Raw genomic sequence first — 24,750 nt, 5'->3', positions numbered from 1 at the left:
TAGCTTCCTATTTAGGGGTACCCTACATAAACAGTCTAGTGGTTCCATAGAACGCACACATCAGTCTCGTGATCCCGAAGGATGCACGTATCAGTCTAGTGATCCCGAAGGATACACGTATCAGTCTAGTGATTCCGAAGGATACACCTATCAGTCTGGTGATCCCGAAGGATGCACATATCAGTCTAGTGATCTCGAAGGATGTACATATCAGTCTAGTGATCCCGAAGGATACACATATCAGTAAGGTACACTACCTCATAGATGAAGCTAACCGTTACCCCTCAGTCCATACTAAACCGTCTACAACAGTCACACTCCGACAACGTTCATACTAACAATTTCGTCATAGGCTTCTTCAGTCAGACAGTATATGTTTAAACAACTATATCCTCAGTTGCTATGTACATATCCAATTCACACATCATTGTGACATTCTTTAGATCCAGTCAACTAGTCAAATCATAATCGAACTCTTAATCCTTCCACGACATAACTCCATAACCAATATCCGGACAATAGACCACCACATACCTAACATTAAGACTTTAAAGTCCACCGACATACAATTCCAGTTCACAACGTAGCCCACCAATACAACTACAATACACCGAACATCTGGGCATCGGTGTCTATCCGTAAACAACTCATTACACACGATGGCACACAAGCTACAACTAGCGGTCGCGCTACCTTTAATCAGACAAGAGCATATAAGTGATATGTATTAGTCAAACATGCGTCAATTCATTCAGTACAATTACTAACATATAATCCCCTGTGGATTACTACGTTTCCAACCTCGATTCGAGGTCCAGTAGTAAGAAATCCCTTACCTGACACTTGGTTATGCCCTTTGATCGAGTCCATGCCCAACGAATCTACCTAAACGAAATCACAAGGGTTTAAACAATGACACTAGTAAAAGTCATTTTTAAATGGTCCTAAGCAACATCCGTTGACTTATCCGAGTAAAGGAGAGCTATCTCCAATCAAGCCTACTGCGGAACCCGAGAATTTGAGCGTCAACTCTTTAATACCTTCAAGGAACGAAAGGTAGGATCATGTCTTACTACAAAATCTAAACTCGAATCGGTTATAGCAACAATAGGAAACTCACCAAAATAATCCTTACCGAAGACTCACCGTGACCCGAAGTGGAGGAAAGAAGGCTTAGGTCGGTCGGTGAACAGGGAGCTCGGCTTGGCTTGGAGGTGATCGGCTCGGCTCGGCTCGCGGCTTGGGTTGGTCAGTTCGCGGCTCGGCTTGGATCACAGCTTGACTCGACTTGGATTGCTGCTAGACTCGGCTTGCGGCTCGACTTGGTCCTTGGCTTGGCTCGGCTCGGCTTAGCTTGCGGCTCGTGGCTCGGCTCAACTCGCAGCTCGCGGTGGGGCTCGGTTTTCGGCTCGCGATTCGGCTCGGCTTGCGGGTCGCGACTTGCTCGAAGTACCCGGGGCACACGCGAACGGCTAGTCTTGGCTGCGCGCGACGACGGACGAAATCTCATACGGCGACGGCGGCGACTATTTGCGATTTAGCCCGAATCTTCTGGGTTGCACCAGACGGCATACAGAAGAAGGAACGTATCTTGCGGTAGAGACAGAGACGGCCGACAGATCGGTGGTTACGTGAGACAGGGAGGTGGATCGGAAAAGGGGCGGCCGCGACGGCTATTCAATGCAGAGACGGAGACGACGATAGGCGACAACCCCAGAGATGGAGACGGAGACGAAGTCGGAGACGAGGGACGGAGGCTGGACGCGTGCTGAAGAGAAATGGATGGAGAGACGGCGGCGGCGTCGGCTTCGTGAAGGGCTGAAGACGAAGAAGAAGAAGGAGGGGGGGCGCATGCGCGTGTCTAGGGTTTTAAAAAAAAATTATATATATATATATATATATATATTAAATAATAATAATAATAATAATAATAATAATAATAATAATAATAATAATAATAATAATAATAATAATAATAATAATAATAATAATAATTAATAATAATAATAATATTTAATAATAATAATAATATAATGAATATTATATTATTATTATATTAACTTACACTATATTAAATTTAAAAAAAATTCATATCCCTCAACTACTTTTTCTTCCCTCCTCGCAACCAACTAAGAATTAACACCAAAATTTTAAATTCCCGAAAATTTACATAAAACGATAAAATTTACCTCGAAAATTTTGGGGCGTTACAGATAGTCCACTGAAAGTTGACTTTTGACAACATGTTGAACCAAGCTCATGTTGGCTTTCAATAACTTTACCATTTTCAATAATTCTCCAATATTATTTCCTAATAAATTTTGAAACCATTTGTAAAACTATGGCCACTTTGTCCTCGCGTTCAACCACCTTTGGAAAAGCAAATTTGCACTTCTTAGGTTGAATTAAACATTTTTTATAGAAAAAAATTGATTGTTAAGCTAAACTTAAGTTGTATGAATTCAAACTCAACTTTTAATTTTATCATAATTGAGTTTAGACTGATTCAACTTTTAATTAATTTTTTTTTTTGTAAATTAATGAATTTCAATTAAATAAAGTTTTTGAAAAAAAAGGTTTTACTATTGAAAGAATTATCCGATTGAATAGCGATTACAAACTTAAAACATTTTTAATAAAAAGTTTAACTCTAACAATACTTTTCCTCTCAAATGTTAGTTTTAAATTTTATATTATACGTATGTTTTGTGTAAGTCATCAAATGCATTAGACTAAAAATTTTACCTAATATTTAGAACAAGAATTTATGTAAAATTTAAAGTTGTACAACTATAACAAGTTTAATTTCCAGTTACGACGGTCTTAAATCAGCACAAAACCTCCTCAACCAATTTGTTTTTCAAACCATCTTACATAAAGTTAAGTCCTTCAATACTTACAAATTTAATTATATATTTGGATAATTATAATAGTTAGCACTTTTAGAAAGCAAGTATTTTTAAAAATAGCAAAAACATTGAAATTATTTATAAATTATAGAAAAATTCATTAAACTCTATAATCTATTTAAATTTTTAGGATTTTTCAAAGTTATAACAAATCTGTAAAATATTTATACTTATAGAACAATTCTAAAAACGGAAAAAGTTCAAGTCAACACATGGTTAATTGGCCACATGTGCGTGCAACTAATCTTCTTCTAAACGATCATGTACTATAGTGTAAACAAATAATCTACTATCGTTGAGGTAATGATACACACGATCATGTGTAGTTATTTTTTAACAACGGGGAAAAAGTCTTCAAATTTAAATGATTGTGTTGATCATGAAAAACGATCGAGTTCATTATGATAAACAATCATGTAGTCAATGTAAATTATCGTTAAAAACTTAAAATCTAATAATCGTGTTGACCATGCTAAACGATCTTATTGACCGTGTTAAACGATCTTATTGACCGTGTTAAACGATCGTCTTGACCGTGCTAAATGATCGTATTAACTATGGTAAGTGATCGTTTAAATCATTTTAAATGATGAAAAAAAGACTTTAAATTTAAATGATCGTGTTGACCATGGTAAACGATTGTGTTGATAATGGTAAACTTTCATGTTCACAATGGTAAACGATCATTTAGATCATGTCAAAATGATATTTAGACGATTTTGATATTTTCAAAAAAGAGAAGGATGAAAAAGCTTCAAAGAATCTTACCGAAAATGGTGAATATGAAATTTGAGATTTAAGCAGAAGAATGAATTATTTAAAATTATAAGAAAGAAAATATGAAGAGAGGAGATGAAAATATCTAGAAGAGAAAATGAATAAATAGCAACGAAGAAGAAAGAGAAATGACGAATCGTCCACTATATTTAAGGGCAAATTAGGAATTTATGAAAATATTGTATTGGTTTCACATAGACTTTTTGCTTTTTGTTAGATAGGTTGTAAATATTTTTGTGTTTTGTTACATATGTGAAAAATAGCCTAAATTTTTTTCCTATATTTTGTAAATGATATTTTTTTTCTATTTGTAATAATTTCTCTTTTAGGAATAATAATCAAATAACAATACATTTTAAAAAATGGCAAAGAAAATAAAATATATTAGCGGTAGACTTCAATAGATTTTGTTATATATGCAATATATAAAAATCAATTAAATGATTAACCAATATTTAAAAGGTGGTCTATCATTGATAGACTTTAATAAATTTTATTGTATTTACAATATTTCTAAAATATGGCTTTACATATACTAATATTTTAAATATAATTATATATTTGCAACTATCCCTTCACATTAGCTAACATATTATTACATTTATTTAAATTTGAAGTAGAATTTAACAAAATTGAATGTTTGAGTAAAAATAAATGGATACATTTAGACGGTTAAATGTTTTTTTTAATTTTAGTTTTTCCAAGGTTTGGGAAGTTAACGTGGAGTGAATTTAGGCCACTAAATCATTTTAAAGAAAAACAAAAAAACAAAAAACAAAAAAACAAAAAACAAAAAACAAAAAAACAAAAACAAAAACAAAAACAAAAACAAAAACAAAAGGCTTCAAATTTTAAGAATCGTGCTCGTAATGGTAAACGTTTGTGTTGACAATAGTAAAGATCATTTAGATCATGTCAAAATGATATTTAGACGATATTGATATTTTCAAATATGAAGAAGATGAAATAACTTTAAAGAATCTTGTTGAAAATAGTGAATATACATTAAATTGAGATTTAAACTGAATAATAAATCGTTTAAAAATAGAAAAAAGAATATTTGGAACAGAGGAGATGAAGAAATTTGGAAGAAGAAGAAAGAGAAGTGATAAATAAATCGTGAAGAAGAAGAAGAAAGAGGAGAAAATGAATAAATCGCAGAGGAAGAAGAAGGAAAAGTGATAAATCGTATGCAATATTCAAGGGCAAATAAAAAATTTATGAAAATATTGTAACAACTTCGTGAACTTTTATTTTTTTTAAAAAAAGCGTTAAATTTTTTTGTGTTTTGTTACATTTATGAAAGTTAACCTAAATATTTTGCTATATTTTGTAAATAGTTTTATTTTTTTTGCTATCCATAATAATTTCTCTTTTAGGAATTATAATTAAATAACAATATTTTGAAAAATTGAAAATATAGTAAAGTATATTAGTTGTAGACTTTAATAGATTTTGCTATATTTGCATTAGACATTTTTAAATATATTAAAATAATCTAAAATATTTATAAAATATAACAAAATTTTGAATTATATCAAGAATAAACACCGATAGACTTCTATTATTGTCTGTCAATATGACTGATAGAAGCATATCAGTCTATCAATGTCTATCATTGATAAAATCTGAAATTTTTCTATATGTTGTAAATATTTTGTCAAATTTTTCATTTTTGACAATTCTCTTATTTGTAATATAGAAAAATGTATTAAAATAAACCAATATTTGTGAGGTGTCTATCAATAATAAACTTTAATAAACTTTGTTATATTTGCACTATTTTTAAAATGTTGCTTTACATATACTAATATTTTGAATCTAGTTATATATTTGCAACTATCCCTTTGTATTAACATATTATTTCATTTATTTATATTTGAAGTAGAATTTAATAAAATTGAATGTTTGAGTAAAAATGGATACATTTTATCAAGGTCAAATTCTTTTTTAATTTGAGCTTTTTCCGGCTTTCATAAGTTAATGCGAGTGAATTTAGGCCATTAGATCATTTTAAACGGTGGGAAAAAAGACTTCTAATTTAAACGATCGACCATAGTAAATGATTGTGTTGACAATGATAAATGTTCTCGTTGTTAATGATAAACGATTGTTTAGATCATATTAAAATAATATTTAGACGATCTTGATATTTTCAAATATGAGGAAGTTGATGAAATAGCTTTAAAGAATCTTGTCGAAAATGGTAAAAATGAAATATGAGATTTAAACAGAAGAATGAATCGTTTAAAAATAAAAGAAGAAAAACCTACAAGAGAGGAGATGAAGAAATCTAAAAGAGAAAATTAATAAACCACAAAGAAGAAGAAGAAGAAAGAGAAGTTATTGTCCACAATATTCAAGGGCAAATAATAAATTTATAAAAATATTGTGCTGACTTCATGGGCTTTTGCGTTTTATTAGACATACTGTAAATATTTTTGTTTTTTTGTTACATTTATGAAAGTTTACTTAAATGTTTTTTTTGTTATATTTTATAAATAGTTTTATTGAATCCATAATAATTTTCCTTTTAGGAATAATAATCAAATAACAAATACAGTTTAAAAATTTACAAATATAGTAAAGTATAAAGATGGTAGGCTTTAATAGATTTTGCTATAGTTGCAATATAGCAAAATCTATTAAATAATAAACCAATATTTGCAAGGTGGTATATCAATGATAGATTTTAATAGATTTGGTATATTTACAATATTTTTAAAATGTTGCTATATAGACTGATATTTTGAATCTAATATATATTTGCAACTATCTATTTATATCATCTAACATATTACTACATTTACTTAAATTTGAAGTAGTATTTAAAAAGATTGAATGTTTGAGTAAAAAGGGATACATTTTAGAGTAGGGTCAAAATCCTTTTTAATTTTAGTTTTTTTTCAGCTTTGGGAAGTTAATGTGGAGTGAATTTAGGCCATTCAAATTGTGCGAACCATAATGGAGCCTAGTCTCCATAAGTTTTGCTTTCCAAAAAAGTAATCTATTTTAATTAGTCTTAATTGCACTTCAATATCAATTAAAAACGAATGAAAGTACATAATAAATTTTCATTAAAATACAAATATAATGAAGTGTTCGTTGATTTGCTTGGGATGAAAATACACAGTAATGCAATAGTCTTAAATCTTACTCTTAAGTAATGGATTGATGAATAATGTCAATTCATCGCAGTTTTTATTTTGTCTACACTCAAGTGTAAGTTATCTAAATAGAAGTTTTTGGTAAAGTCTAGGGCCGAATAACGGAACTTGTTGCTGAAAGCCTGAAATGAATGTTTGGATCATACGCAAGAAATGATCTTGTGCGATGAATTAATTAAATGAATGTGATGAATAATAATAATAATATTTCTAATCTAAGGTGTAAACTTTGGAATCCAATAATTCCTAAGTCATCTAAGGAGCTCAAGAGAAAATTAGGGATTGAGGTTAGGAGAAAGATATGGTTTAAGAATGATGTTTCAAGATAGATTAGAAAGAAATTTTAATAAGATTGGATGGTTAAGTTCAAGTGTTATCGAAGATGGGTTATTGTTTTAAGATGACAAAAGAAAACTGTCATTATACCTATGGAAGAACTAAGGAATGTTTGAGTATAGGCTAGTCATGTAGCATACTCTAGGCAGCCAAGAGGGTCAAGAGAACCTCTAAAGAGACAAGTTGGGCGGGCAAAAAAGTTACTTTGGTGTAGCAGAGAGGTGTTAAGACAACCTCCATAGAACAAGGCTAGATGGCCAAAGGTATATTAGGCAAGGAAGCTTCACATTTAGGTAATGTCAAGAACCTCTAAAGAGGTTAGCATGAGGCCAAGAGATGGGCCATGCGGCCAAGGGAGCAATTCAGCCAAATGTTAGTCATGACAACATGCTTTGTTGAAGGCATTAGGATATGATGAAGAGGTTAGGCGAGCAAGAGGAGGTTCTAGGCGTTCTAGGCAACAAGAATTTACCAAAGGAATCCTCATAGAAAAAGAGATAGGCGTTCAAGGATGACTTAAGCAATATGAGGTAAGATGTGAGGTGGAATAAAAGTAGACAACATACAAGATGTAACGTCCCAAAATTAAGGTCATTTTTAATTTAATTATTTTAATTTTATTTAATTAAATGTTTGAGTTCATTGGATGTTATGCTAAACTATTTGAATGTGAATTGTTGGTATTGTAGAAATTAAAATTAATTAAATATATTCTTAGAGTATATTTAATTAATTAGAAGCTTTGAGTTTTTCTATAGAATTATGGTTAATTATATATGTATATAATTAATATGGAAAATGATACTGATAAATTTTTTTGAGGATAATTAATTATTTTGGGGAAGAGAAAAAGTTGATTGATTGGATTTATTATGGAAGAGAAAAGTTGGCTTTTAGTTTAAAAGGAAAAAAAATAATAAAAACAATGCTTATAATATAATAATTATTATTATAAATCAGCCTCGTTTCTCCTTTTTCTAGCCGAGCCACGTATGACCTTTACCTTTTTCCCAGTCGAGCTGCCAAGCCATTTTCCTTCTTTTTCCAGCCAATTTTAGCCACGTTTGATGAGTATTGAATGGATTTTCTTTATGAATTTTTGATATACCCATGAAGCGTAATTTTTTTGCTCTAAAATAAATTAATTTTGGATCTAATTAAGAGTTTTTCTTTGAAGGTTTAACTGACGATTTTGAAGGGCTTAATCTCTGAAACTTTTCCAGTCAAGGTTGAATTGGTTTCAAACTCAGTTCTTGGTAAGTTAATTAGGAGAATTTCTGGATGTTAATCATTAGTAATTTTATTAATGAAGGATATTGAAAATTTTTCCTTTTATGTTTAGGATCGAATTAATTGGGAACATTTACTATAAGCCAGAGAATATTTTTTTTAGCTAACCTCAGGTAAGAGATTCGAATACTAGACCTTTGAACGTAAATTGAAGAGTCTGCATGTATTTATTGGTTTTACATTAATGGTAGCTAAAATGCATAATGAGATGTTGTAGTTGTTAGCTAGCATTATGCGATGATTATACATGTTTCATAGATTACATGATTATGGACTATTACGATTGATGTTTCATGCCATGTTTATGATGATTGTTACATGCTTTTGAATTGTGGTGTCTGTTAACTTTTGCTATTAGGATGTGTACCTACACATAGAGTGTCCCTCGGGATCACCACCTTTCAACTCCATGACTGTGTGCATTCAACAGGACCACTTATGAGGCCCTAATCCGGAGAAAAAAGAAGTTCTGTAGAAAAGATCCTTGCTGGAAAGTTATCCCAGATAAGTATGACATTCCGCAAGGAAGGATGCGAAAAAAAGAAAGGCGATGGGAAAAGAAATGCTTAAGTCTAAGTTCTATCGCGAGAAGGCAAGCAATGCAATAAGAATAAGTTGGCGAGAAAGAAGCATGCGATGAACGTCAAGAGTTAGGCGTTTAACATAGTAATGAGAGAAGAAGTAATATACCTATGCCTAAGGGAGTGAGATGAGGAAGTAAATGTCTTGTCAAGATGACTTGACAACTCGCTGAGGAGAGTAAATATCTATTGCTTTCCGAGAAGATAAGAGGGTCAAACGATTAAAGAGTTCGGCATCTCAAGGAGATAAGGTGTGCATCTTAAGGAAATGTCCAATTGCCACTTATGGTCAGCCTATGTGTCGAGTTTGGGTTGACTGCATGATGGGACAAAGTAGTAAGACAACACATGTAAAGCGTGGAAGTGACCATTGAGTATGGAAAATCATTATAAATAAAACCAAATGTCACACCCCACCCCACATGCAACCCAACTCACCATGCAAGACGTGGTATGATTTGGAGTATCTTTAACGCGTTAAATGCCAAAGAAACTTAGCTTGAGATCGTTAAGCTTAACTTAATCGCCTAGTAGAACTTTTCCTTGACTTAACTTATAACTTAAAAATAAACCTTAGGTGATATAAAAACTTAACACGGTCAAAAGTAATAAAACTCAAACTTTTATTACAACACATTTCAAGAATACATAAAACAACTCTTAAACTTTAAAGCTAAACGTTTGACAACTCTTCTTGCCTAGCAAACTTTCACCCTTCCTTACTTTAGCCTTAAGCTTGACACCTAGAAAGTAAAACTTTAAAACATAAGTCAAAAGACTCAATGAGGTTTTAAGAAATCATTTTTCATGAAATACCTTTCATAAACATCATTAATCACATCGCTTAAACATATCTTTCACATAAACAGACATTAGTCAAGAATCACTCCTTTCGCTAAGAACCTGAATCATTCTCAATGCAAAAATTCATCATCTCGCGTTTAGACTATTTTGATAGCTTTTTCATCAACAACATTCAAGAATATCTTGATTCATTCCTTGTTGCTCAGACAAAAGCGCAATACACATCTTTTATGCATTGTTACATCTCATTTCACCATGTAGATCTTTTATACATGGCTGCCTTTACTCTTTATGTGCATATAATAGTTAGATCATTAATAGGAAGAAGACTAATGGTTTGAATACCATTTAAAACATAGCATGAACTTTTCGTATAAATTTCTTTGGGAAATATTTGTATTGATTCATCATTTCAAATTAGCAAGAGTTTAAAAAAACATTTTAAACATAAGAAATACTTTAAAGAAAACACTCACAACACTTGGTTACTTAAACTTCAACTACTTCTCTTCTTCTTTTTCTCGCATAGTCACTTTAACAGCACTTCAACACTTAAATTTTTGCTTCAGAATTCCAGAGTAACAATACTCAACAATCTGGTGAAGGCTCCTATTTATACTAATCCCAAATCAGCTTAGTCATCTTTAAACTCTTGTCAGTTTTCCAACTTCTACTCTTAGTGGTACACGTGTGAATCTTATGTTTAACTTAAACATATTTACCTTAAACTCCTACACGTGTCCCATTAAGTAAACTTAGAAAATTTTTGGGAAACTTTCTTACTCCTTCTTGCCTAGTCTGTCAACTTGTGAAGAACCTTAATCGCATATTAACACTTACCCTTCAAAAATCTTGTCGCTTAACCCTTCTCACAAACTAACTCAATTGCCAACCTCTTCTTGCGTTGTCTTGATTCATGAAAAAAATTAACTTCTCTCCACATTCTTTCATCCAAAATGCCTACTTTTCATACTTAACCAAAATTTAACCTCTTAATTTAGGTACAAGTCTCACAACTCTTCCCCTCTTTTAGAAATTTCATCCTCGAAATTTAGATAACAAAGAATTACTCCAAAACTTCTATAAACTCTAATTTCATTACTTAGCTTTTGGAATTAGAATCTTACATGGTACTTCAAAATTACATACAACAAAATAATAGACTTAACCTTTGCATTACTCTCTTATCTTACTTTCCTCTAAACTCTACATCTACAACCCTGTTATCCTTATCTACTATATAGCCTCTTCGCGTAGACTATTGAATTGAGTGAGATGTCATCCCTGTTTAAGTTGATCTTTCTTTGTCTTCTCCAAACTTACTTTGACACTCACTCTTGTAATGCCCCTTCTTGCCACATTGGTAATAAGTAATGCTCTTGTAGCCTACAAGTTCCAGCATGTCTTCTAGCACAATCATTACACTTTGGTTTCTGATTTGCCATTCCAACGCGACCCTTGACATATCATAGTTTTGGATCTCTTAGAAGTCCCTATACTCTCTCTTTCTTCATCTCTACTTAACCTAGAACTTGGTCTCTTTATGTTTAAACTCTTTTTTTACTCGTAGAGCTACGCCTACCAACTCCTAATAATAACATCTTACTGTGATTGGCACAACTGGAGTTCTGATTTCTTCTCTTAATCCATTCACAAATCGCCTACATCTTTCGGTTTTTTAGGCGATTACCATCGGTGCATACTTGACAAATTTTGTGAATTTCTTCTCATATTCAACATGTAACAATGAATTTTCCTTGTTCCAAATGGAGAAATTCATCTCTATAAGTCCCAGAGATATACTTACTATTGAAAATCTCCTTGAAGTCTTCCCAATCAACCCTTCCTCACCTATTTTCCTCTACAATCCATCAATTTTCTGTGTCTTCTTGTAATAAAAATACTGCTAAGTCTACTTTTCTTTCTTCTGGATATTGCATAACTCTAAAACGCTTCTCCAATGTATTTATCCATTTCTCAGCTTCCGTTGGTTTAGTCGTTCCAATGAACTCAGTAGCTCATAACACCTTTAATCTCTCTATTCAAAATTTCTTCTCTAGTTGTTGTGTCATAACATCAATTAACCATTGAGCAATCTATCATATATTGCCTCTTCTTGCTCTCTTCTCACATTTGGGTTCACCGAATGTGCTTGTGGGTCCATTGTGGGCTCAGTCGTTGTCCTTGATTTAACTCTTACTCTCCTTGGTGGCATAACTTCTACTATTGCCTACAAAATAACTTAAACACTTGGTTCATCCAAAATACACTTCAAAGCACCAAGTTTCCCAAAATCATGCTCTGGGATCAAGTTGTCACACCCTCGCCTTACAAGCAACCCCTCTCGCCATGCGAGAAATGGTATGACTTGAAGTATCTTTGACACATTAAACACCAAAGAAAATCAGCTTAAGGTCCTTAAGCTTTGTTTAATCGCCTAGTAGCTTTTCCTTAACTTAACTTGTAACTTAAAAGTAAAGTTTAGGCAATACACAACTTAGTACTATCAAAAGTAATCAAACACAAAATTTTATTACTTAAGTTAGGTGGTTACAACATTTTACAAGAATATGTAAAACAACACTCAAACTTTAAAGCTAAACGCCTGGCAGCTCTTCTCGTCTAGCAAGCTTTCACCCTTTCCTAACTTTGGGTTTAATGCCTAAAACTTGAAAAGTAAAACTTTAAAACATAAGTCAAAATACTTAGTGAGGTTTTAAGAAATCCTTTTCGTAAAATACCTTTCATAAACATCATTAATCACATGAAATCACTTGAACATGGCTTTCACATAAACATACATTAGTCATGAATCATTCTTTACGCAAATATTGATCATCTCACGTTTAGACTACTAAGTTGCCCTTTTTGTCAACAACATCCGAGAATATCCTAATTTATTCCTTGTTTCTGAAGCTGAAGCACAATACAAATCTTATAAGCATTGTCCCGTCTCATTTCACCATACACATCTTTTATACATGGCTGGCTTTACTCTTTATGTGCACATTTGCATTAATTCATGATTTCAAATCAGCAAAACTTTAAAGAAAACCTTTTAATCATAAGAAATAATTTGAAGGAAAACACTCACAATACTTGGTTACTTGAACTTCAATTGCTTCTCTTCTTCTTCTTATCGCATAGTCACTTCAACACTTAAATTTTCTCTTCATAATTGTAGAGTAACAATACTAAAAAATTTGACTATAGACTCTTATTCATACTAATCTCAAATCAGCTTAGTCATCTTTAAACTCTTGTTAGTTTTCCAGCTCATACTCTCAGTGATACACGTGTGAATCTTATGTTTTACTTAAACATGCTTAGCTTAAACTCCTACATGGTGAAGAACCTAGGAAAACTACGAAAACTTTCTTAGTCCTTCTCGCCTAGCCTGTCAACTTGTGAAGAACCTTAATCACATACTAATACTTAACCTTAAAAAATCTTGTTGCATAACCCTTATCGTGAACTAACTCAATTGCCAACCTCTTCTTGTGTTGCATGTCTTGCTTCATTTTCAAAAATTAACTCCTCTCCATATTCTTTCATCCAAAATGCCTACTTTTCATACTTAACCAAAATTTAACTTCTTACTTTATGTATATGTCTCACACCAAAGGCCAAAGGAAAAAGGTTGTTTGGAAGTGCTATGATTCTCAAACAAAGATGTCAAGGAGAAATCTCGAATGTTGAACGATCGGTTAACAGAACCCCTAGACAAGAAGAGGAATCCGAAAGTAGAGAAGGAAGGAGTTGATGCTAAGTATTTTTGTGAGTGATACTTATAAATGTATAAATTTTTGTGAATGACAAACAACATTTCAGAATGATTCCTAAGTTGACATTTATGGTTAAATGCTTTCTAAGCTGATACAAATTATGAATAAATGTTTATTTTGAGTAAGCTTTTGTAAACAGAATCTTTTTTTATCTTTACCAAAGAATGATATGTTTTACAAATAATTTTTCTAAATAGTTCATGTTTAAAGACTAATATGGGAAATGTGCATTCTATTGTAGATTATTTGAAAGTATTATGTTATTGATGATATTATATGATATTATTCTTTTGTGATTGTATGTAAGAAAAGTAAGCCAAGTGAAGGATGGTTCTCAGGCGTTGTAGCCTAGTTAAAATTAAAACCCTTAAACTTTATTTTGCATAAAATAAAACTAAAGAGGAAAGACAGAGTTACTTTGTAGTCTTACATGACATATGAGCCACGACATCTCATCATATGTCTAAGGAGCTATTTGGGAAGTGGATTGGTTCTTAGAGCAGATGACCTGGCTTAGAAGGCAAACGAGTGCATAACCTAGATTGGTGAGGCCTAACCCAGGGAGCCAAAGAACCAAAGAGCTGAGTCAGGAAAGAGATAGCCTTAAATGCGGTTCGCTAAGAGAGGTGGCAGGGCGACCGAGGCGAAGGACAAAGTTGTACTTTTACACCTCCAGGTACTCGTCCAAAGAGTAGCTTTTAGCGACGAAAAAAAGAAAGGAGACCTCGAAGGATGTCCTTGAGTTGGATTGTAGATGACAAATAGGAAAAAAAACTGAGATCAGAGTATTATACTCAAGAACACTTTGGTGCAAAAAGAAGCACCTTGGTAGGAAGAAGAAGGATGGTGTGAAGAAGAAGGACGGTGTGAAGATCAAATTTAGTTTTATTTTATGCAAAATAAAGTTTAAGGGTTTTAATTTGTAATGCATGAACTCTGTAAGCGTTAAATTAATAAAGAGAAGAGGTTCAATTATTCTACTATTTTGTTGTTATCTCCTTGAGTTTGTCACCTGGGAATTAAAGTTAAGTTGTGTTATTTATAAGTACTAGGCGACGGAGTAAAGTCAAGAGTTGTAGATAATTTTTCATTGTATATCTTTGTGGTTATTCCCTACAAGTTGTTGAATTAAGTAATAAGAGTTAGGCGAAAAAGTTAAGTTGAAGAGTTGTTTTGTGCTGTAGAGATTTGTGAAGGTCTCAACGGCTCAATGGAAGAGCTTTATGATAAGAGACAATGGAAGAAGTTGTTCCACTTACTAAGCGTTCAGCACGTCATCTCATAGAGAGATACGCGATGGATGTCTAGGCGGTACACCTTCATCTGGTCGTATGGAGTGACTTTTGGGATGGTGTGTGACACCACCAATCTGTTGCTTGCCATGTTTCATTTGTGGTCCGACGGGATCATTTCACGACCCAGCATGTTGCATGCTCCTTTGAGATCGCTAGACTGATGAGTGTTCTTATGAGATCACTAGATCATGTGTGTTCCTTCGGGTTCGCGATATTTTATGGCACCTCCTATTAGGAAGTTAACATATCACCTAGTAGAATAGCAGTAGGTCCCTTACTAAGTAGATGTTTATACTCATTATTTTCTATATTTAATATTTTAAGCAAAGGTAAATGAAATGGAAAGCTCGCGAGCGATAGGAAGGGTCCGTGATATGCTATATGGCAACTAAATTTTTGCTTATGCTTTTCATTATTCGTTTTCAGTATCTTAACTTTAAACATTTTATTTGAACTTGTTGATTATTTATTTATTTTTATTTTCTTTAAAATTAGCTAGAGCCCTAAATAGGAGTATGTGTTCATAGTGTTTTACTGTTTTATCCAAACCATGATTTTCAAACGATTATTTTTGTATTTTATTTAATAACGAACCAGGTTTTACTCTTTCCTTGAAATTTTATATTTGTCATTTATTTTAAAGTACTGACCTCAGCTTAGTTTCAAAAGTTGGATCATTACAATCGGTATTCAAGCGTAAGTTTTTAGGTTCTATAGACTGACTTAAGATGTGAGTCTTTGATTTTGTCCCTATGGTTAATATGGTCCTTTGTCACTCGCTAGGTGTGTTTTATGATATAAGTTTATGTTTATGGACATGACCTAGCCTGTATCATCAAGGTAAGAGATGGTGTATTAGTTAACCTCACGTCGTCCCTTGGGTCAAGAGTAGGTAGTTTGGGAGGGAGCGTGACAATCCTACAAACATAGCATTAACAGTCTATTGTGTATCCTCGCTTAACCCAAAATAAAGCACCTCCATCAAGACACATTTAGAAATGTCATTGTAGGGGAATGCTTTCACCATATGTTTAAATCTGTGTCATGGGTTATGCAGATTTTCTCTATCTCTTTGTTCGAAGAGCATATCAAGTCCTACCAGCTTCTTGCATTTTCCATAGTTGGAAAGAATTTCTTCATGAATTTCTCTATCAAATCTTCCCATGTTCTAGGGAGTTTTCCTGTCACTTTATCTCATCCCTTAATGTTAATTGGAAAATAGTGAATTGCAATTCATCCTGCAAAATGCCTGATATATGGAATAAGGCACAAATAGAATAAAAACTATGCATGTGCTCATGACAAACTTCGTATGGGTGGCTGCCAAATTGCCCCACATTTTGAATCATCTGTAGCATAACAGGTTTTGTTTCAAAATGTAAATTCTCAACGAATGTAGGGTAGGCAATACCAAGGTTTAAATCATAAAGGTTTTGTGAAGCGTAGGACCGTATAGGTCTATCCAAGTCATGAGCCAAATAGGTGGGGTTGGGTTCCTGAGAAGCTTAGTTAGCAGGGAGTGGTTGTTTTGATTATCCCTCTTGCTGGCTTTTTGTCTCCTATGCCTTTATTGTCTATTTCTCTGAAATGTTCGCTCTATTTCAAGGTAAAGTTCGAATTCTGGTTGTTCATATTCACTCATAAACTTGTTTGAACACTTTTTGGCTAAAATGTGCTATTCAGCTTAAATAGAACTTTTGCACAAGATCTACGCACATATTAAATTCAAAAAGGAAAAAATCATAAAATTCCCTAGTAACGATGCCAAAAACTTGTTTTTGATGTGATTATAATAATCATTCATAGATGTATTGTGATAGGCGACTAAATCACTAGGAAGATGCGATAAAATGCATATGTCCTATCCATGCGTTGCTAATTTCTAATGATATGCATGTAGTATAAGTTTTCCTCTCTATCGCCCAAGTGTAAACGAAGAGAGAAGTTTTCTGATAAGTTCAGGGTTAAACTCAAGGAATTAGCATTCCTATTCAATCTATTATGTGGCTAATCCTATGCGGTATGCTTTATAGGGTATTAGTTATGCACAGTAATTTTATCCTAGTTATAGACACTAAGGTGCAACTCGAATTGAGAACTCTTGTAGCAGGCATGACATGAAAGAATATTTAATTAACTAATCTCAGTATATTGTACATTAACATTTTGAGGTGATACAAAGCAAATCTTGACGCCTTCGCCACACTTGATCACCTCTTGGGATCCAAATACTTAAATTTAAGCTATTATTTGTATCTAATTAGTTTGTATGCATTGCAAATAATTTATCCTATTTTAAGGCAAGCATCCTCTCAGTTCTTTCGACGCACACGTTATCATCTCTGCAAGTTATGCGAAGGATGAATTTGGCGACGAGGTTGTATTACTACGATCTCCTCATTGTTTGCTTAGTTAAATACGCGTTCTCACTTGTTAGGTAATTACTATCAATTCAATTGTCTTTTCAGTGTTTAGCCATACAAGACTTACATCCAAACTCTTTAATATCAATAACACATTACATTGTTCATAAACTAATTAAAAATGCATTGAAAGTGGGTAGCAAAAGAGAAATGGAAGAGTGGTAAAAGAAATGAATCAATATTATAAACCTAACTTCAGGCCTCTCGACCATAAAGTACGTTATACAACTTAATATAGGAAAAATACCAAATGGAATACAAAGAAATGAATCGAGCATCAGAGTATGATTTCTCATACTCTTCAACTAGGATTCTTGCTTGTGATGGGGGGAAATGGTGAGGGAAATCTCTCTCTCTCTCTCTCTCTGTCTCTCTCTCTGTCTCTCTCACGCTCTCTCTCCCCCCCCCCCTCTCTCTCTCTCCTCTCCCTCTCTCTCCCTCTCTCTCCCTCCCTCTCCCTCTCCCTCCCTCTCCCTCCCGCTCCCTTTCTCTCCCTCTCCCTCCCTCTCTCTCTCTCTTTCTCTCTCTCTCCCCCCTCCCTCCCTCCCTCCCCCCCCTCTCTCTCTCTCTCTCTCTCTCTCTCTCTCTCTCTCTCTCTCTCTCTCTCTCTCTCTCTCTCTCTCTCTCTCTCCCCCTCCCTCCCTCCCTCCCCCTCTCTCTCTCCCTCTCTCACTCTCTCTCTCTCTCTCTCTCTCTCTCTCTCTCTCTTCCTCTCTCTCTCTCTCCCTCCCTCCCTCCCTCCCTCTCTCTCTCTCCCTCCCTCCCTCCCTCCCTCCCTCTTTTTGTTCTAAGCTCTCACCTAGAACTTAAATAAAGGTAAAGTGAGCTTGCTCTCTAGGATCCAATTTTTACACACTATTCTCGGTTCTTTAGGCAATAACTTCCTTGTAAGTATGCTCATCGCCTATAACTCTTTATCTAGTTCTTCCGCCAATAATTCTAGGCATTCTACCTCTTGTTCCCATATGGCCTTATGTTTGGCTGACAATTTCTCGACTTGCTCACTTATTGTTGCGAGTGCCTCCTCATACTTTTCCTATTTTCTTTTCCTGCCATCTTGGATGACCACCATCTTTTCCTTCGCCCTTTGCCAACGTTCCAACGTTTTTCAAATTTTTAGAAAATTTGTGGTGGAAATGAGAAACTACATCACTTACACTCTCCTTTATTGCTCTCCTCACCTCTCTTTCTCGGTGTTTTGCCTTGTCTTCTCTTTCCCTCTTCCTTCACTCTTCATCTTCCTTTCTCCTCTTCTCCTTTTTCTCTTGTTCTTTTTTCATCCTTTCATCTTTTTCTCTCTTCTCCTTCCTCATCTTTGGCAAGGCGACTAGGGCCTTCTTGTCGTCGTCATCGAGTTTAACTTAAAAAATGGGCGACTGAACTGTTAACCCCTTACCCACTAACACTTTTCCTTTCCCATGCTTCAAGTGCTTGTAGCTTAAGATAGGATGGTGCACTATCTCTTCTCCTTCTCTCGTTCCTACACGTTTTAAATTGCTCAAGTCCGTGAAGATGTCTTCTTCATCCCTCCTTCTTAAATCGTTTGCATATGGATTTGATCTTGGCTTTGCCCCAATGCACGATGAGCTCGTTCTAAATCAAGTCTATAGAACGCACGATTAAGGAATTTTTTATGGGCTTGGGCTTGGCGATTACCTTCTTCGTAGAGCCTTCATGTCAAACCCCCTCCCAGATAACTTACTCTCGACTTGAGAGGCGATGTGAAAGTCAACCGATATCTCTCCCCTTCTGAGCGACACTAGCCGACCTTGACTACTGAACCTTTTGGAATACTAAACAACTTAAATAATTTGAAACTTAAGTAGTAGACCAACATAATAATTCATAAATCAAACAAACTTCAAAAAATAAATTCTGAAAACGAGTTAAGGCTAATTGCCAAAAAGTACGGACGACACTTTAAACCCAACAAAAGCTAACAACATGATTAGTCTTACCTTAAAGTTATATTCATGATAGGGTTTACTTAAAGTACTAACCAAAAGAACAAAACCTAAAAACAAACTAGCTCAGCATAATGGAGAAAACAATCAGGTTTTCAAATCACAATCTCTTTCTGGAAAGTGGAAGACATTTGGAAATGGTGAGTTAAATAGCCCAGTGAGTGACAGTTTTATAAAACATACTTTAAATAATAAATCCTTTAAAACTTAAATCATAAATAAATGTCAACCTCAATAGTTTAACTCAAACTTCCTTTTTAGTTGCTATACCACAAGAATTACAAGGATAGAATCTGAGGCACTCTTGTGGGCCCCCATCTTATGAAACGATATTTATGAGACGAAATCTAAGGTATCAGTAGTACCCTTGTTCGTTATAGCTATAAATAATAAGATGGAATCTAAGACGCTTTGGTGGGTCTTATCTCATTAACATGTTTCAGTGGTGGAATCTAAGGTATCTACCGAATACCATCATCACAGGAACATCTGTGCACAGACAATATCCCCTGAAGGGTTGCTTTATATCTTAGAATATTATAGGTATAGTCTAAAACATGTATAAATCTAATGGTGTGAGAAAAACATAATTTCAAACTCAAGTAACATCTCTTGGCATAACATAACTAAGTAAAACAATTTTGCTTTCAAACATGTTTACCATAACATATCAGAAACTTAGCTTAGCTTATACTTATGCTTTAGAAATTTAGCTTACTAAATCAATCTCATTTCACAATAAGAATAATAAAAAACATATTTGAATAAAGCTTAAGAAACATGTTTAGAAATCATTTCAAAATCAACTTTGAACTTATTAATTTGTCACTCATAGATAGTAGCTAAGACCCCCAATTTGTAGATTTACCTAATCTCTTCTTGACATTTTCTTCTTCCTTAAGCTCAAATTATGCTCTCTTCAACCCTTCTTCATCCGGCAACCTCTCTACATAAAATAAACTCTTTGATAATCCTTTCCCAATTGGTTTGAATTGATTTGCCAAAGTGAAATGGAATTACAACTCTTTCGAATTTCACCTAATTAATCTATTTATGCATGCTTAACCCTTGTGACACCTCTTTCCGGTTGAAATTTAATTTTTTTTGCATGTTTAACACCTAGATTCCAATCTCACTTACACTTTAAATTATAGAACTCTTGATGGGAAGTGGCATGAGATCACCAATGAAAATGATAAGCAATAAGCACCATAGGAATATAAATTTAACAAAGTGAAAAAATGTAGCGATAAGCACCATAGGAATATAAATTTAACAAAGTGGAAAAATGTATAAAATGCGCTATAATTTTATTACTTGGTTTAACACTTAACAAATACATCTCTTCCTTGCAAGCCACTTAGATAAAATCTAAATTCTAAGCTCCAGCCTTTCTTCACCCACTGGATTGCTACTCTTCGCACTAAGGTGTTCAAGAGCATAATAACCATTTTCTTATCATTCTTCTTGATCGCTTAACAATCCATCTCCAAGACAAGACTCAGTCCATGCACAAAACTGTGTTGCAGTACTCCTGGGATATAATAACTTTAAACCATCCGAAGACGGATAATTCGATCAACTTTCCCATGCCACAACCCATCTTACCTCTTCTTATTCAGTATCAACGCCTGATAACCCGAGGAAAGAAAACTTAAATACATAAGTCAAATACTTAGAGAGTGAGGGTTTTAGAAAAATTATTTTGGGAATACAAGTCAAGCACAAAATATTTTCTTTCTTAAACGCGTCTTTTAACTCCTCATTTCATAAATCACAGAAATCTCACATTAGCTCATCTTATTCCTTTCCACCAAAATCATGTATTCTTCCCATTGCCAAGCCTACTGTATGCGATTCACTCTCGCCAGTAACTTGCGATTAAGCTACTGTGATATTCATTCCATCTATAGTCTTTGAGAAGTTTCCTGATTCACTTCTTTCTTGTTGTATTGGCCATCCACACAATGCCATGCACGTTATCCGTACACAGCATAAGAACCTCATTTGATATAAATAAGGCTAATGGTTTGCATGCATTCATCACAATCAGCACATAGGAAGTATTCATTTTCTCTTTTCAAATAAAAACATCAACAATAATAACAACACAACGATACATAACGCATTATGCATAACTCAGAGTTATAAGGAAATAAGAAAAAGTTAGCAAAATACACTAGAACAAATATAGGCTTTAATGTCGGTTGGAAAAAATGGAAAATGAACATTAATGTCGGTTTTGAAAAGGCGGATATTTAATGTCGGTTTTCCACCGGCATTAAAGACTAAGCTTTAATGTCGGTTTTAAACCGACATTAAAGGTCCGCCATTTTGAAAACCGACATTAAAGGTCCATTTATTTTTTTTTTAATAATTTTATTTTGTGAAAAAATAACAGTCTCTCTCTTACTTTACTCTTTCGACCCTCTCCTACTCGCGCAATCCCTTTTCTTCTCCAAATGAATTCGTCCATTTCTTCTTCGGCGACTTTTTCTTCTCTGATGCCCGTTCCTTCTCCGAATAACAATCGCTGCCACCATTGAGCTTGTCGCCACTATTGTGATTTGGCGTTAGTTTTGGAAACCTTCTTCAACCTCTCTCCTTCAAAAGTCAATCGGCATCCTTGGCGTTGGTTTGGCAGAGAGAAAGTGATTGAGGAAGATCACAGATTTCTCATTGTTTTTCTCATCTTCTTTTCTTTTTCTGAATCCTTCCCATATTCATCCAAAGGCATGCTCATCCACTTTCTGTAGAGGTAAATTCGTATTTTACATTTTCCATTCTTCATCTTCGATTTTGATTTTCGATTTTCATTGGGTTTCCTTCCTTTGAGTTTCTGTTTCCCTATTTCGTTCAATGGGAATGTTGCGGTTGATTGATTTGTTTTTTATAATTTTATGAACTATTCATATCCAACTTTAGGGTTTAGGGTCGAATCATCATTGCTCTCTATTTTCTCTTCTTCTTCGATAGTTCCGTTACTCTCTTCTTATGGATTGTTGGTCCCTTTCTCTCCCTCTCGACGACGAGTTCAAGAAGCTCGTCAATCGTATGAACCCTCCCAGGTTTCTTTTTCTCTTTAATCTTCGATTTTCATTATGGGTTTTGTTTACTCTGTTTCTTTTCTTAAATGGGTTTTGTTTTCCAGGGTTACCATTGATAATGATTCCAGCAGAAAAGCTACTCTGATTAAGGTCTTTTTTTTTTCTACTTCAATTCTTATTTTCAAGATGGGTTTTGGGTTTTTTCTAATTGGAATTGAGTTGTGAAATTTTTCAGGTTGATACTGCTAATAAGCGAGGGAGTTTACTGGAAGTGGTTCAGGTTCTTAATGATTTGAATCTCATAATTAGACGAGCTTACATAGTTATTTGCCTCGGTTGGAATTACAACTGGTTTTATTGTGTTTGTCATTGGCAATCCTTAGATTTCTTCTCAAGGGTTTTGGAGTATCCAAGATTTCCTCTCAAATTATTGTAAGTACTCATTTTTCTAATCATTAATTTGCATTTTCCTCTTTTTTGGATTTCATTTAATTTAATTTCCTATGCATTTTCTTGTTTTAAATACTCTTTTTTCTCCGGAAATTAAAGGGGTCTTTTTAATTGTGTTTCTATGACTTTTGATTGTTTAGTTCAAAGCCCATGAAGTGTAATATAATTAATAGTATAACATTGTGCACCTTTTTTTTTCAAGTACTTCAATATTTTTGGAGTTTAAGGTTTGAAACTATTGATATTTGAAATAGTAATCGATGTTTTATCCCAATGACAAATGAACTTAAAGTTTGTGTATCATTACTCTATGTTAAATGTTAAATGTGTATCATTGTGCACCTTTTTTTCAAGTACTTCAATATTTTTGGATTTCTGGCATATATATATATATAGTAAACTCTCTGACCGTGATTAATGAACATGTAAATCTTGTATTGATTTCTCTATTATTTACGTTGATTTCATAACAAGCGCTGTAATTTAGTGAAACAATGAAAAATGCAGGCTGGGTTGATAATTGGTTGTTCATGGAAGCAAAGGGATGAAAGAGGTACAAACTTTTCACACTAGAGAGCCAACCCACACTTTCAGTATTAACATATTTTGGTTACATGCTGTATCTCTTCATGTTAGGATTGAAAATGCCCAAAGTTGCTTTATCGATCAGTTTACACAGCATGGTCTCATTGCCTATCATTGAAAATGTTCTAAGTGAATTGAAAATTTTGAATTCAGAGATTGGCCATTTGGGACTATCAGCAGGATTGGTTGGTGACATCTTAAGCCAAGTGAGTATCATAATTAGTAACATCATAAGAGTTTATCAAGTTGATGCTAGAAGTGGATTTTTCTCTTTAGGTGGATTCTTTGTTGAGGCTTTTTTGCTTTATTTTTTGTTTAAGCCAACAGTTGTTTGGATAATCAAAAGAACTCCAAAAGAGAAGCCAGTGAGTAGCACAAATATTCAAGCTGTTATTTTTTTGGTTTTGTTGAGTTCTGTTGTGTCTGTTTTATTCGGTTAACCAGCAATTTTTGGTCCTTATTTATTGGGTTTGATCATTCCTCATGGCTCTCCATTGATCATCTCTACTGTTGGTAAGCTCGATTTAATCGTTACCGAGTTGTTTGTCCCGATTTTCATTGCTATTTCGACTTTACAAGCAGATATGTCAAAAATGTTTGTCGCATGTGCGTCGGGATTTACACGATTCAATATAATCGTTGGGATCATAACATTTTTGGTCAAGGTGATCTCTAGCTTTGTTGGTTCATTGTACTGTAACTTGCCTGTTCAAGGCTCTTTGGCATTGGCTTTCTTGATGGAGCAATAAAGGTGTCGTAGAATTGCTCTTCATCACAATTCTCAGAGAATATGATGTATGTATATCTAAAAGGTAGGTGTAGGAAATATTTTTCATGTAACAACCAACAGGATGCCTTATTTATTATTTATTCACAAAGTTCACTGTTGTTTCTAGTTTGTTGCCATATTTTTCAGTCAGGTTATGGCAAGGAGGAAATACCGCTGGCCCTGGTGTGGTGTTTTTTCTTTTGAAGATTAAAAAAAAAACCTTTGTGATATGTGGTTTGCTTGCTTTGAACGACCTTTTTTTCTCTTAAATAAGTTGGTTTCTGTTTTTTTACATTTTTGTTTTGTTTGTGATATGGATACTTAGTTATGTAGGTTTCGGTTGCGAGACTTGCAATTATAACTAGGTCATAACATTGTTACTTATCAATTCAACCATCTTGATGTCTTTTACAGGGAGATATCACTAAACAAATGACTGCAATAGAAGAAATGGTTGCAAGTGAGTACAATTAGCCAGACCCTTATCTTTGTGACAAGATCTTGAAGATGGTCATTTGTGAAGCGTTCTAGTTTGCTATTAGTTGCAATTTTAGTTACTGCTCTCTCA

At 33.9% G+C, this 24,750-nt stretch overlaps 1 long non-coding RNA gene across 1 annotated transcript; it reads left to right on the top strand.

Annotated features, from left to right (window-relative positions):
* Nucleotides 1-24,201: 24,201 nt before the first annotated feature.
* On the top strand, nt 24,202-24,750 carry LOC127144279 (uncharacterized). Its single transcript, XR_007815897.1, has 3 exons — nt 24,202-24,225; nt 24,310-24,365; nt 24,597-24,750. It is a non-coding gene; the product is annotated as an uncharacterized LOC127144279 (long non-coding RNA).

This window comes from Cucumis melo, chromosome 12 (genome assembly GCF_025177605.1).
Source record: "Cucumis melo cultivar AY chromosome 12, USDA_Cmelo_AY_1.0, whole genome shotgun sequence".
NCBI classification, from domain to species: domain Eukaryota; kingdom Viridiplantae; phylum Streptophyta; class Magnoliopsida; order Cucurbitales; family Cucurbitaceae; genus Cucumis; species Cucumis melo.
This window is presented reverse-complemented; position numbering and strand designations above follow the sequence as displayed.